General features: G+C 34.0%; 1 long non-coding RNA gene across 1 annotated transcript; it reads right to left on the bottom strand.

Moving 5' to 3' along the window:
• Positions 1 to 7,228: 7,228 nt before the first annotated feature.
• On the bottom strand, positions 7,229 to 12,108 carry LOC123537397 (uncharacterized). Its single transcript, XR_008367998.1, has 3 exons — positions 11,449 to 12,108; positions 10,857 to 11,033; positions 7,229 to 7,365 (listed from the first exon to the last, which is right to left on the bottom strand). It is a non-coding gene; the product is annotated as an uncharacterized LOC123537397 (long non-coding RNA).
• Positions 12,109 to 12,788: the final 680 nt, after the last annotated feature.

Here is a 12,788-nt window from a genome sequence, read left to right on the forward strand (position 1 = left end):
TACATGGTCCGATCCGCTGACATAACTGGTAGGTGACTAAAAGTAAAATGCAACAAAAACATTTTTATAACAGAAAATAATAAGATAAAACAATAAAATTAACAACTGAATGAAAACACTACAGTACAGGAAATCTCCTATGAACGGGTATGAGTAAGAAGAATCATATATCAAATGCTACACAACCTGAACAACGTATTTTGGACTAAATTTCATGATAGACAGTCTACTTATAGTCCGATCCGGAGAAACGGGTAGGAGACTAAAAGTAAAACATTAAAAGCAAGCAAAAACATTTGACAGAAAATAAAAAAAAATATTTAAACGAAAGCAAGTTGTAAAAGCTATAACAGATGAGGATCATTCATTACTTACAATTCATCGCAAAAGGTAACATAGAGCATATGTAATGTTACACAAAAAGTTCACTAAAAGTCATGAAATAATTCCTGTTTTTTTGTTGAATTTGTACTGTAGTCCGTTTAAACTACACTTTTGTCAACAACTTACAACAATAACCGTTAATCTATATATACATGTATTTTTTTCATAGCCGTCTAAAGGCAAGGGGGGAGGTGGGGTAGGGTAATTAGCATATTTAATGACGCATAGAAAGATAAAATGTCCAAAATTCACTGTGATAAACATGTCATCGGTAGAATTGTTTAATCAGTTAGTTATGTGTCTATATTTAATATGCCCGGTTGTATGATTATTATTTCTAAACCATATTACAATGTATCAAAATTTACAAGAAGTCAAACTTTATGAAACATGTTTTTCTTGAATTTCAAAACTTTAACTCTAAGCACCTTTTCCCTTGAGACAGCTCATATTAGAAAAGTATATTGCGTGTGAAAATTAATTATCAAAAGATGAACCAATCAAACTTTCTCATTCGTACTAAAAACATAACGTACATATACACACGACACCTAGTAAAAATGTGTACACCATGTAATGTTGTCACTAGTCTTAGACACTGTCTGTTTCTTTCTCCAGTTTGTGCTTAATGTCCGCTAGTCAGACATTCATTTCTTCTTCGTCGATTTCCAAGATAATTTTGTTGGCATTTTACGGGGTGTTTCTATTTTAATATGTACCTTCCTGGGTGATTTTTGGCAACCGTCATGTAGCTAAATTGAAGGAAGGGATTTCTTATTAAAATGTAATAATAATGAGCAATAATAAAACGTATCAAATTATAACATTTAGTGATTTGCAATGTTTATATATACTAAAATCGATTTTCTGGAGTTTCCAATTTTGCTCTTGTTGCCATAAGTTTTACGGACGTTTTCGGACTGGAGGTCTGTATGGACTTGTCTTTTAGTTAGCCAATCCCAGTTCTGGACGCATGATACGAAAGAAAGCATTCCCTGAAAGTATTATTTAAAAGATCACGGGGATTAACCCTGAAAATAGATGACAAATATTTTTATGTAAGCAAGACATTTTGATTTTCAACTACAATTATTGCACAACTTCTCTGGAACTGGCTTTTGTACTTAAGGGCTGAAACATTTTATCCTGTACTAAGAAGATTAACCTGTTAAGAGCAGTCGAATATATAATGAAATAACAGACTTTTCCTCTTCTGACATGCTTAAATATTTCGAGAAATTTGACCCAGAGCGATAATTTGAGTACATTTTTGGATTTGAGCGACTTGTTGATTCAGACCCAATTTATATACATGGAGTAAAAGAAAGCACGTTCACGTAACATAGCAATGACTCAGTAATACCATGAAATCTTTAAAACTACTCATTAGATCAATATAACTTTTTAATAAGAAGAGTATTGTTATACCTGTGTAAATTGTCTTTACACTGCTTACAACCAAATGATGACGTTGGTGTTCAGAGACCACCGGCGGTCTTTAGTTTCTTCATTTTGCAAAACTGACAAGCATTTGTTCGCCCTGACATTGAGATAATTTCATGTGAGTCTGCAAACTCTCGGTCAATGGAATTAACTACCTGCGTTTGTTTTGGTTTCCTAATTCCTGAACGGTAACCTTCCATACTCTAGCTACCATATTTCCATCTTTGATTTGACGTGTCATATGCTGTCTTTGTTCATTGTACTAACCGAAACCATGAATTATAATGTATTACATGTATTACATTATTCCTGCCGAAACATCCTTCTGTCGGACTAATTTCTGTGGTTTCAAATCATATGGCAAGAATTTTCGCCCTTATTAAAAGACCCACAAAGATGGATTGAGCTGGCAAGGAACGCCTGTGCCAAAGGGATGTGTCTAGAAGTACTATACGGTTCATCCAGATGTTCAACAACCTTCCTCGTTAGTTCTACTTCTTTTTTTTCCTCTAATATAAACTTTAAACTTCCAAAGATATGCAGAAACTGCATCTGCTAAAACGAATATTTTAAAGCCTCTCTTTAATACATACTATTAACTAAATGTTTATCTATTTATATTTTTTAAAATGCATCACTCCTCTTTACGAGTATTACGTGCAGCTGCGCGCCTGTACAAGAATTTTAAAGTAGAATGGACAGGAGAATAAAGTAATACACGGTGTGTATTGAAGGCATGAATACAGTTGATAGTGTTAAAACAAGAGGATTTACAGATAAAAGCAGTTTAAAGAAACAGGTCTATCATGTAAAGCATTGTGTGCAAGTTTGGTTACACCCTGCCTAAACTGGTTCAGGGTTGGGGCTTGCACAAGTTGTACTGGAAGGGAATTCAAAAGCACTATGGTGCCTGGAAAAAAGAGTACTTATAGTTAATTACAGGGAGTGAGGATCTAGGTATAGGAGTGGGGATGCATATGTCTTGTTAGACGGGATTGGGGAGGGGGAGGGGCTGACATAGGGAGGGAAGTGGTACAGCAACCAAACCACTCTGCAAATAATTACCACAGTAGGGCGTTTGCAGGAAACGAATTTCATGTAGTACTGCAGTGTAGTTTTTTCTCGTCCTGTTACTAAGAACTATAGTAGACTTTTGTGAGAAACTTGAATTTTAAGGCAGTGCCATAGTGTAGTTATACGTATTAAATGGAATTATGTGCCACTTCCACAGTGCTGAGAAGTTACCCTGCAAAGGATTTTTACTGGTAATCAAAACTTATCCTGTAGGATTTATTTATTTCCCCCGATTACCACAGTAGTTTAATGCAGGGCATGCGAAACCAAAGAGAGTGCCGCAGCGTATTAATACATATTCACACAAAATAGCATGTACTGCCACGGTGATGCAGTGGCCGTTTAAATATGTGACTTTTAATAAATAACATTAACTGTTTGTTTTATCTGCATATAAATACCACAGTAGACTATTGCAGGAAACAAGAAGCTATAAGTTGTGCCACAGTGTAGTTATACCAATAACCACACAATGGACAAAACTACCATTGTGTAGCAACCGTTTTACATAAAAATTACCGCAGCATAAAAATGTAGTATATTTTTATTAATTCCTTCTATTTTCAATTGCGAAAAAAATACAATTTTTACCCAAATACTGCATTATGCGCTATGGAAATGAGCACCCCCATTTTTCTGGTACGTATTAGTCGTCTGCGGTAGTCCGCCTGCAAAACAGTAGCAAAAATGGAGAACCCCAAAAACCCCAATTATGCAAATTAAATTAGGTACAGCTGTAAAAATAGCTGTAAAAATGCAAATTTGTTCGTAAGACCGTATTGTAAAAACTGTTGTAATAATATAGCGCAACATTATCGCATAAACTGTGCAATGGATTGGCAGAATTATTGGTATGAACTTAATGCAAAAAAAAATATGAAATAGGGCCGTATTATCTAACCAGTGCAAAATGAATTGCTTGGATTTGTTGGCAGGAACTCATTGTCACCATTTGGAACAATATTGTTTCAGTTTAAGCTATATTCAAGTCATAACCATTTAAAACGAAAACAAATATGACATGAAATATGCGCTTTATATTCGTGAACCTGTCTTGTCTTGACTTATCCCAGCTTCGAAATTTCAATGTCATAAGCATATTTTGCAATTTTTAATATATCATTTGGATCTCCACTCATTTTAAACATGTCCATGCATTTTCTACCAAAATAGAATCTCTTTATTCTGGTACGCCTGAGTACTTTCGGAACATACATCCTTGTAATTAACAGATATGTTTTGTAAATACATCCTGGCCTTCTGAATGCCAATGTAACTTTAACTAGACACTTGTATTTCTCATTATTCGTGGTAAATCATGAAAACACAACAGAATACATGGGTCTTTAAACACATTTTACGGACGATTGCTTAAACGGCGGACGTAAAGTGATCACAAAGGCTTGCACTGAGGTTTCACCTACAAATGATTTAAAAAGACGGAAGAATGAGATATTTTTTATCTTTAAGTGGAAATTGGTCTTCTTGCTCGCATATTAGCCTTTAGCCGGCTGACGGCAAGCGATTTTGCCTTTGCGGCATCCGTGCAGGCTGATCATGGTCTGCACTGTTCCCTATGCAGTCAGTAAATTTTCAGTAAACATCCCTTTGAATAATAAATGGTACTGCTCAAACTGAATGATAGACAAGTCCATTTTAGAAATTTAGCAGGGTAAAGGTTAATATTTCAATAACATTCTTACATACTACAAGATGCACAAGAACCTAGCTTAAGTGGACAATTAATTAAAAACGCTAACAACAAAGGAAAGCAATAAATTTTCTGCTAAACAATTTATGCAAAAAGAGAACATAGCTTTAAAATGTATAAAAATGTTTAAAATTCGTTCTTAATATCTCTTGAATTGGTTAAAACGAAAGTAGACTACTGTAAATTGCTGCTGTATGGAACTTCCAAAGACACACTGCAAAAACTTCAATGTGTACAAAACACAGCGGTCCGCATCATAACCAAGACTCCGCGATACAATCACATCAAACTACCCTTGAAGGAGTTGCATTGGCTTCCGGTTTAGTTCCGAATTGAGTTCAAAATCTTGACACTTACATACAAAGCCATGAACAAAGAATCTCCCAAGTACATTGTCGATATGCTGGCTGGACAGTAAAGTATGATGGCAAAAGTTTCAAGCATGCAGCTCCAAAGCTTTGGAATGCCCTCCCAGCAAGCATCAGAGACTCAAGCTCACTGTCCGCATTTAAAATATCTTTAAAAACACACCTCTTTCACACACGTTATATAAAATAACAAAATCTGAAATACTGTTGAAAATGGCGTTAAACCCAAAACAAACAAACAAACAAACAAACAAACATACAAAAATAACAAAATCATGATAGGTTTGTTTAGTGTTGAGAAAGAGATTGCTCTTTTTTAATAGTGTATGTAACGTGATTTAACATTGAAAAAAAATTAAGGATGATCTTGTTTTAATTACTATTCCTTATAATCTTTTACCAATGTATTTACATATATATGTATGTATGTATGTGTTCTTTAATGGCTTTGTAAATCACTTGAACACGCATATTTTGTATGAAAAGTGTGCTATATAAAATAATGTGCTACAATAATAATAATAAAACGAATACCAAATAAATGTTTAAACAGTTAAAGCTAAGGCATATAAATATATACATATGACAATTTATTCAAACACACGTTACAAAAACAAATATCAGTTAGAACTGATTGTATTACAGTTAAGGTTGTCTAAAAATTTCCTTAGAATCTTTTTACACTCTAACATAAGAAAGGCCGCTGTTGCAAAACTGCAGTCATTTTGTATGAATTACTATACTCAGTCAATCAAAAATAAACAAATGTTAAATGTGTATCATTACAATTGTAATAAAGTCAACAAGCAATCAACCTAATATACATACAAAACATTTCCCCAATAGTATCATTTGTCCTTCTTGTAACGTAAACTGTAACTTATACACTGGGAAATACCATATATTCTCAGAATATGATCGATCATCTAACTCCATAAAGATTAAATCTTTTACAGTGATTGTGGCGTTAGTGTAGATCGTGATCACATTTCATAACCTATCATGATCAGAATAGATCAAACCGAAACTGCTATCAATTTGTTTGGTTATGTCTCATGCTTCCAAAGGGTCTTCTTATAAATTTGGTTACCTTTCACAACAGTGCGCTTATGGGCCAAGCCCTGTTGCGGCCCCTTAAGATGTCGACGCGTTTTTTGACTCAATGGTGTTATTATTTCTGCTCGTTTGGAACCATGGAACCCATTCAATTTTATTTAATACTTATATTTACTAAGGTTTTCGACAGGCAGGAAGATTACATTGTATTGTACTGAGAACATAAAACGTTTTTGTAAATTTCAAATTTTATCATTTTGTGTTTTGTGCTAAAAAGGTGCAGACGAAGCTGGTTCACATATGACATCATCATAATATTTTTGTGCTCTCTGGAAGTGAGGGATATTCTCATATTTTTCAAAACAAATGTATTGCAGTGTGATAATATAAAAGCTACAGCCAAAGCATGATGCACTGATGAACAGAAATTATCTCTTTTATAATAACCTTATAGTTTAGAGGTAAAATAATTGTGTTTATTACATACAAGTACTTCCAATATCTTCAATTACAATGGAACCTGAGAGGTCAAACATTTCCATATACATGTACGTACGAATTTTATATCGGGTGCGTGACGTCATTTTTGACGTGTGTCGTCGTGTTAAAAAGTCCATTATCAGCGATATTTTCATTTTCACTCGTGCTAAAGAGCACATTTATATCGCTTAATTGAGTAAATGTGTTGGATATAAAAAACTGTTAGGCTTGCATATGACTATTATCTTTGCATCAATAAATATGCACGTTTTTTTTGCATTTTTTCTTTTGCGGAATCCTATAGTTCTGCTGAAGAAATCATGAACATATCTTGATACAAAGCTAATAACCTGCAGTTATCTGGGAAATTGCACACATATGATTAAATATGACGCGCTATTTACGATGATAATAAAAATAATATTAAACACTAATAATGTCACATATGTAAATAACCCTTATACCTTGATGAGTTTGATTAAAAGTCCGAAACTGCAACATGTAATAATAGTTTCCACTATATTCTCATTTCAATCTTTACACTTATCTTTGACTCATGTCAAGTATATTCGATAAGGTATTCAGGATAAGCCTGAGTATCATGAAATATAACAAATATTTTAGGATTGTTAACATCATCTACAGCACTGTCATAATGTACTTTGAAATTGTTTACTACAACGCAAGGTTTCTCAGGTAACGTTGCCATGTTTTGGTTGCCTTGACAATACTCTCCGGTAAGAACTCTGTTCCGAAACATTCTTTTGTTTCCGTTTGCGTCTCTGGTAGCATATTGATCTCTGTCAGAATACGAAGAATGTACCGCAAAGTAGACACCTTGTCCATGTGCTGTCACTGAAAAGAATGTAGCTTCTTTACTTTATTTATTTGTTAAACATTTATTTCACGCCATTCTAAATATATTTAAGTTATTTGTAGCCGGTTTCAAATGACCTTTTAGTAACGGTTGCGAAGCTGTTATTTAGGAAATAAAATCTATAGGAAGTTCCTTTGGAAGCACAGAATGCAACCAAGCAAAAAATATAGCAGACTCGGTTTGATTGGGTCTGTTTTTTAGTAGTAATGGAAAGTGCAACACCCCTCACGCCCCCTAGCATTATACATTCAACCTTCAAAATTTAAAAGTTAGAGTACACTCTGAGCACAGTAAACATAACCGGGGCCATATATTACATGGCAGGTCGCCCACAAATAGAAACTGCTGTGGAGAGATCGGGAGATGAGTGTTTTAAATACAATCAGCATGTACATTTTAATTATAGGTAAGAAATTTACAAAAGTAGGGGTGTAAAAAAGAGGCGTCAAAAAGGGGGAAAGTAACACCACCAACATATAAAACAACATAGTCAAAAACAAGCTGAAAATATGGGCTCTGCCTTATACCCTAGTCACACATACGGCGCGGATAGCTACGTCTAGCTACGGACAGAAACGTAGTAATCCGTATCGATCCGTATCGATCCGTACCTAAGCCGTACCTCAGAGTAGTCATTCGTATTAATCCGTACCAAAACGTGGTCGAAACGTATTCAAAACTTATTCCAAACTTGCAAGTTTCTCCAACTTTTGAACATGCACACAAGTTTGAGCGAACCGTAGCCATTTGAGCGTGACTTTAGTCCAACTTGGCTGAAACTTATTCATCCGTAGTTAAACGTACTTAAACGTAGTTATCCGTGCTGTTATATACCTCGCCGTAGCCGAACGTAGTTATCCGAGGCTGCTCTTACTTAAGCATAGTTCAACGTAGTTTACCGCAGACCCGTCCGTGCGCTGGGCAAGTTGCAAGGCGCAGTAAAATGTAATTCAACGTAGTACCTCGTACCTATCCGTTCTTTTTCGCGTCATGTATTGTTTTGTTTGTTTCCTGTTTCTCACCATTTTCCCCGTATTAAGACGTACTGCTCCGTAGTTATACACCAACAGACTAATCCCGCACCGTACCTCAACGCACGGACATATCCGTATGTGTGACTGTAGCTTAAGACCGGTCGGTAAGCAATGGAAAATGTTTGGGCAGGGGCGTAAAATATCTTTGTTGCATTCCTGCACCACACTTACTGAGGGCATGTCAATCATACAGTTACCTTATTATCAGCTTGTTAGACGAGACAGTATAATTTCCAGCTGAGAAAAGCTCTAACATAAGTGAACCACGGATGTCGACTCAGTATTATACATGTACTTTAACAAAAGCCGATAAACCTCCTTTTATATATTCGGATTTCACTGATATTTGCCCGTTTTATCTTTTTTTTTCCGACCATATCACTTTTCGATAAGTATGCCTGTAACTGAATTTTATTTTGGAAATTGTTTTGCTAAATCAGACTATGATGATACTCAGTTAACATTATTGTATCATTCTTATCAGTTCTAACTTGATCTCCACAAGAGGGAATAATCCCTGATAAAGTAAAGGTTAAAGACGAATTCAAAAGGTTTGCAAGAGCGTATAAGTGTGCCAATTTCTAAGTGAAAAGGGCGGATTGTGAAATGATTTGATTTCGTGGGTTTGGCCAAGACAGCTATTCGTGGATGAAAAAAATTGTGAAATTTGATCTTTGAACATAAAATGAAATAAATAGGAATTTTACTGCTCGCTAAAATTAAATTTCGTGGATTAACTAAGGCAATCAAAGAAAACAAAAACTTATGAGTTCACGGTAATTTAGAAAGAGTGGTGCCAGAATTATGACCCTTGTGATACGATGTTGGTGGTTATATTGAACAGCTAAATTCATTTATTAACAGCAGTAAAAGAGTGAAAGCGCGTCAAAACTTCAACTTGAATTCCGCTTAAGCCGGTACTAGGGTTTGTAAGAGGTGTTACATATTTAATTACCTCCCATGATCAGTGTGTCCATAAAATCGTGTCTGCTAATATTACCTTTGATTGTTTCTATCTATGCTTCCGGGGGAGGGGCTCTTCTTTTAACTTTTATTAGTTAAGTGGGCAGAATTCATTAAAGCCCCTGTAAAGATCCGGAATACAAATTACATTTCCATCCAAATACGCAAATTTCGTCAGATACATATCTCGATATTTATTTTCACTGTGCGTAAGTGTAATGAATTAAATAATTTTAATTGCGAATATTATACGTTGTAATGTCAACTTATTCAACCGGTTGTTTACTTCAAAAATGACCATTCCCACAAGGGTCATTTAACTGTTCGTAAGGAGTTTCTATTAACGAAACTAAGGGGAGCGTGATGTTTCTTTATGAGTATCAACTGTTAATCCTGTAATAACACTGCGTCTGCCTATTGTACATTTTAATCAATGTCCAATAAATATATGCACAACCTTTACTAAATGGTCAAACAAATCCAAAGAAACATTGATAAATATTCTGTTCGGCGAAAACACAAAGTAAAATATTCTGGTAATAACTTGAGTGTAAATAACTTGGGATCGACAATGTTTAGTACCCGATGTTTTAAACATTACCTTTATAAATGACAATTGGGTCTTTAAATATTGTAGCCAGTGTTATGGACATTGGTTGATGATGAGGAACTACTGTTTCAAGTAAGAATCAAGTGCATTCAGTACTAACAGAGATAGACTGAAAATGCATATCAAAAACTTTAACCTTAATATCTTAGTAAAAAGCAGATTCTGTATAATAATTTATTTTCCTGGTTATAAAATTTCGTGTTTTTCCCAAAACAGCTATTTCATGGATATACTCTTGAATTTTGAACTTTAAACATGAAAAGGGTAACTTTCTGCTTTGCTGGGATTATTTTTCGTTGATTAACTCAAAATTCACGAAAATTAGTCCCCAATGAAAACTAATGATTTCACAGCAATACAGGAAATAGTGGTGCCAGAATTATGACCCTTGTCATATAATATAGGTGGTAATATGGATCAAATTTTAAGATGAAAATTAATTCACATAGTCACAAGGGATGATACCTATTTAATAACCTGTCATGAATAAAATCCATTCAATCAAGGTTACTAATAATTGCTTGGCTGAGGCCTACAATGTATGCTTCAAAAAGATATCTCTCAGATTTCATTGATGAAAATTAGGCATAATGCATGGAATTGTTTTGGAGCCAGTGTTATGCACATTATTTACTAGGAATCTTGAAGCGAACGCCGAACCAAGGGTGAGTAGGATAAATATTCTGTATATCCTTAAGAAGGAAACCTCTTTTACATTCTCGTGGATAAAAATAAAATCAAGAATGAGGTGTCGTGAGTGATTAGGCTATTCTTTTGTTCACAATCGATCTAAACTAAATCAGTATCAACTAATAACTACTCCTTTGTAAACAAGTATTATATAAAAAAAACATACTGTTTGCATTTCCAGCAAAACTACGATCGTAGCCGTTCCTTATAATTTTTGGGACTGTTTGATGTTTGTCCCGTGCCAAAGTCTTCTTTCAATTAGTATGTTCGGATTTTGTTTCTCCAGCTGATTCTTCTTGCTCTGGTACTGCAACCACATGGACCTGTTCTCTAATCGTGTTATCTGTGTTTGAACACACGCAATACAATAAATAATAAAATCATTTAGACGGGTATAACTCCTACAAACTAAATAGTCTATTCATGAGAGGAAATGAAATTCACTACACATACTTGATACAATGATAGTTGTACAAAATATTATAAACTTTTAAAGTATAAAACAATTTTGTCCTTTTTCTGAATGTTAACTTTATAATATTATATACCCGAAAATTTGGGTAAAACATGCCACCTATTTAAACTGAAGTACTGAGTAGGTGCTAGTAAGGAGATGAGAAGTCATTTAGTCAAAATAAACAGAATTTGATAACAACGTCAGTATGGTTTGCAAAATACAGACCAAACTACATTACATTTAACAAAATAACGCAAGTGAAATTAGACACATACAGCTAAACAGTTGATAATTCACTTACATTGATTATCCCATTCGGTTTGCAACCTGCTTTAATTAACGCGTCTTTGACTTCATTAAATTCTAATCCACTGGCGTCCAATTGCACTTGATCAAAGTCACCACCTTTTTCTGATATTGCCCAGGTGTCAGGCAGACCACTTTCTAGTGCAAAATTAAAACAATTCAAGGTAAAGTAATCATGCTTATACTCATATTTGATTTCATGAGTCTTCTTAAACGATTTAACGCCGCGGAAAAATAAAATCGACATAAAAAATTCAAAAAAGTTATCTGTTTATTTACAAGGGCAACGTAAACAACATTTAATATAATAATATCTATGTTACCAAGAAGAATTTCAACTGAATTATACTTTTAATTAGGCATTCGTTTACATTTTTTTTGCTTTTAGTCAGTATTAGCTTGATAACAGAAGCTTATTATAGGAAATATTTTAAAACATGCAGTAAAATTGTACATACACTTTAAGAAAGGTATAGAGTATTTTCATCCGTGTCTCTTACGGTATAAACGGAAGCTACAGTATTTTTGCACATACGAATTACATGTATGAATTATCAGAAGAATGTGCTGAAGTCATCCGAGGTCTCTGAATATAATTATGTGCATTCTATAAATAAGACGCATGATTGGTGTAAACTCTTGCAGGTGATCATTAAGTTATTGTTCAAGAAAAAAGAAAAAAATTAATGTGAAGAGTTTCTGGGTAGTTATGAAGAAAAGTATATTTTTAAACTTAACCTTTTTAAAAGGACTACGAAATAGGTACCCGTTTTACCTTGATCAAAACTGGTTCTTCTTCTTTTCTTTGGATCATCCATGGGGTGCTCCTCCATATCATTAATGGCCATTTTGTATTCTTTATTTTCTGCGTTATTATGGTATGTAAAATCCTGACCGTGAAGATAATTTGTTTGTATTTCATAATTAGATACCTCATCTACTGGGCGGGTCTTCCCATCAGCTGTTTTTGAATATATATATTTTTATATTTAATTATATGAGATTAAATAGAGAAAAAATCAATGAAATACCTTTCAAACACACTAGATCCCAGAAGGATACAAGAACATTATGAAACTTCAAGATTATGAGAAAACATATATCTATACAGTGTCAAATGTTTAATTATAAACCCTGAGCGCTTTCGGCTTAAAAGGGTAGCATAAATCAAAACAGTAATAAGGTATAACTGAGTTAGGATTTATATATCGAACTATAATGGCGGAATATACATATTTATTTATTTAGCAAAATTGGAAACAAGAAATATCTTTAAAAATGATGGTCGGCGAATTGTAATAAGGAAAGAAGTTTATGAATTTTTCATCTAACATT

The sequence above is a fragment of the Mercenaria mercenaria genome, chromosome 17, assembly GCF_021730395.1.
Source record: "Mercenaria mercenaria strain notata chromosome 17, MADL_Memer_1, whole genome shotgun sequence".
Lineage (NCBI taxonomy): Eukaryota > Metazoa > Mollusca > Bivalvia > Venerida > Veneridae > Mercenaria > Mercenaria mercenaria.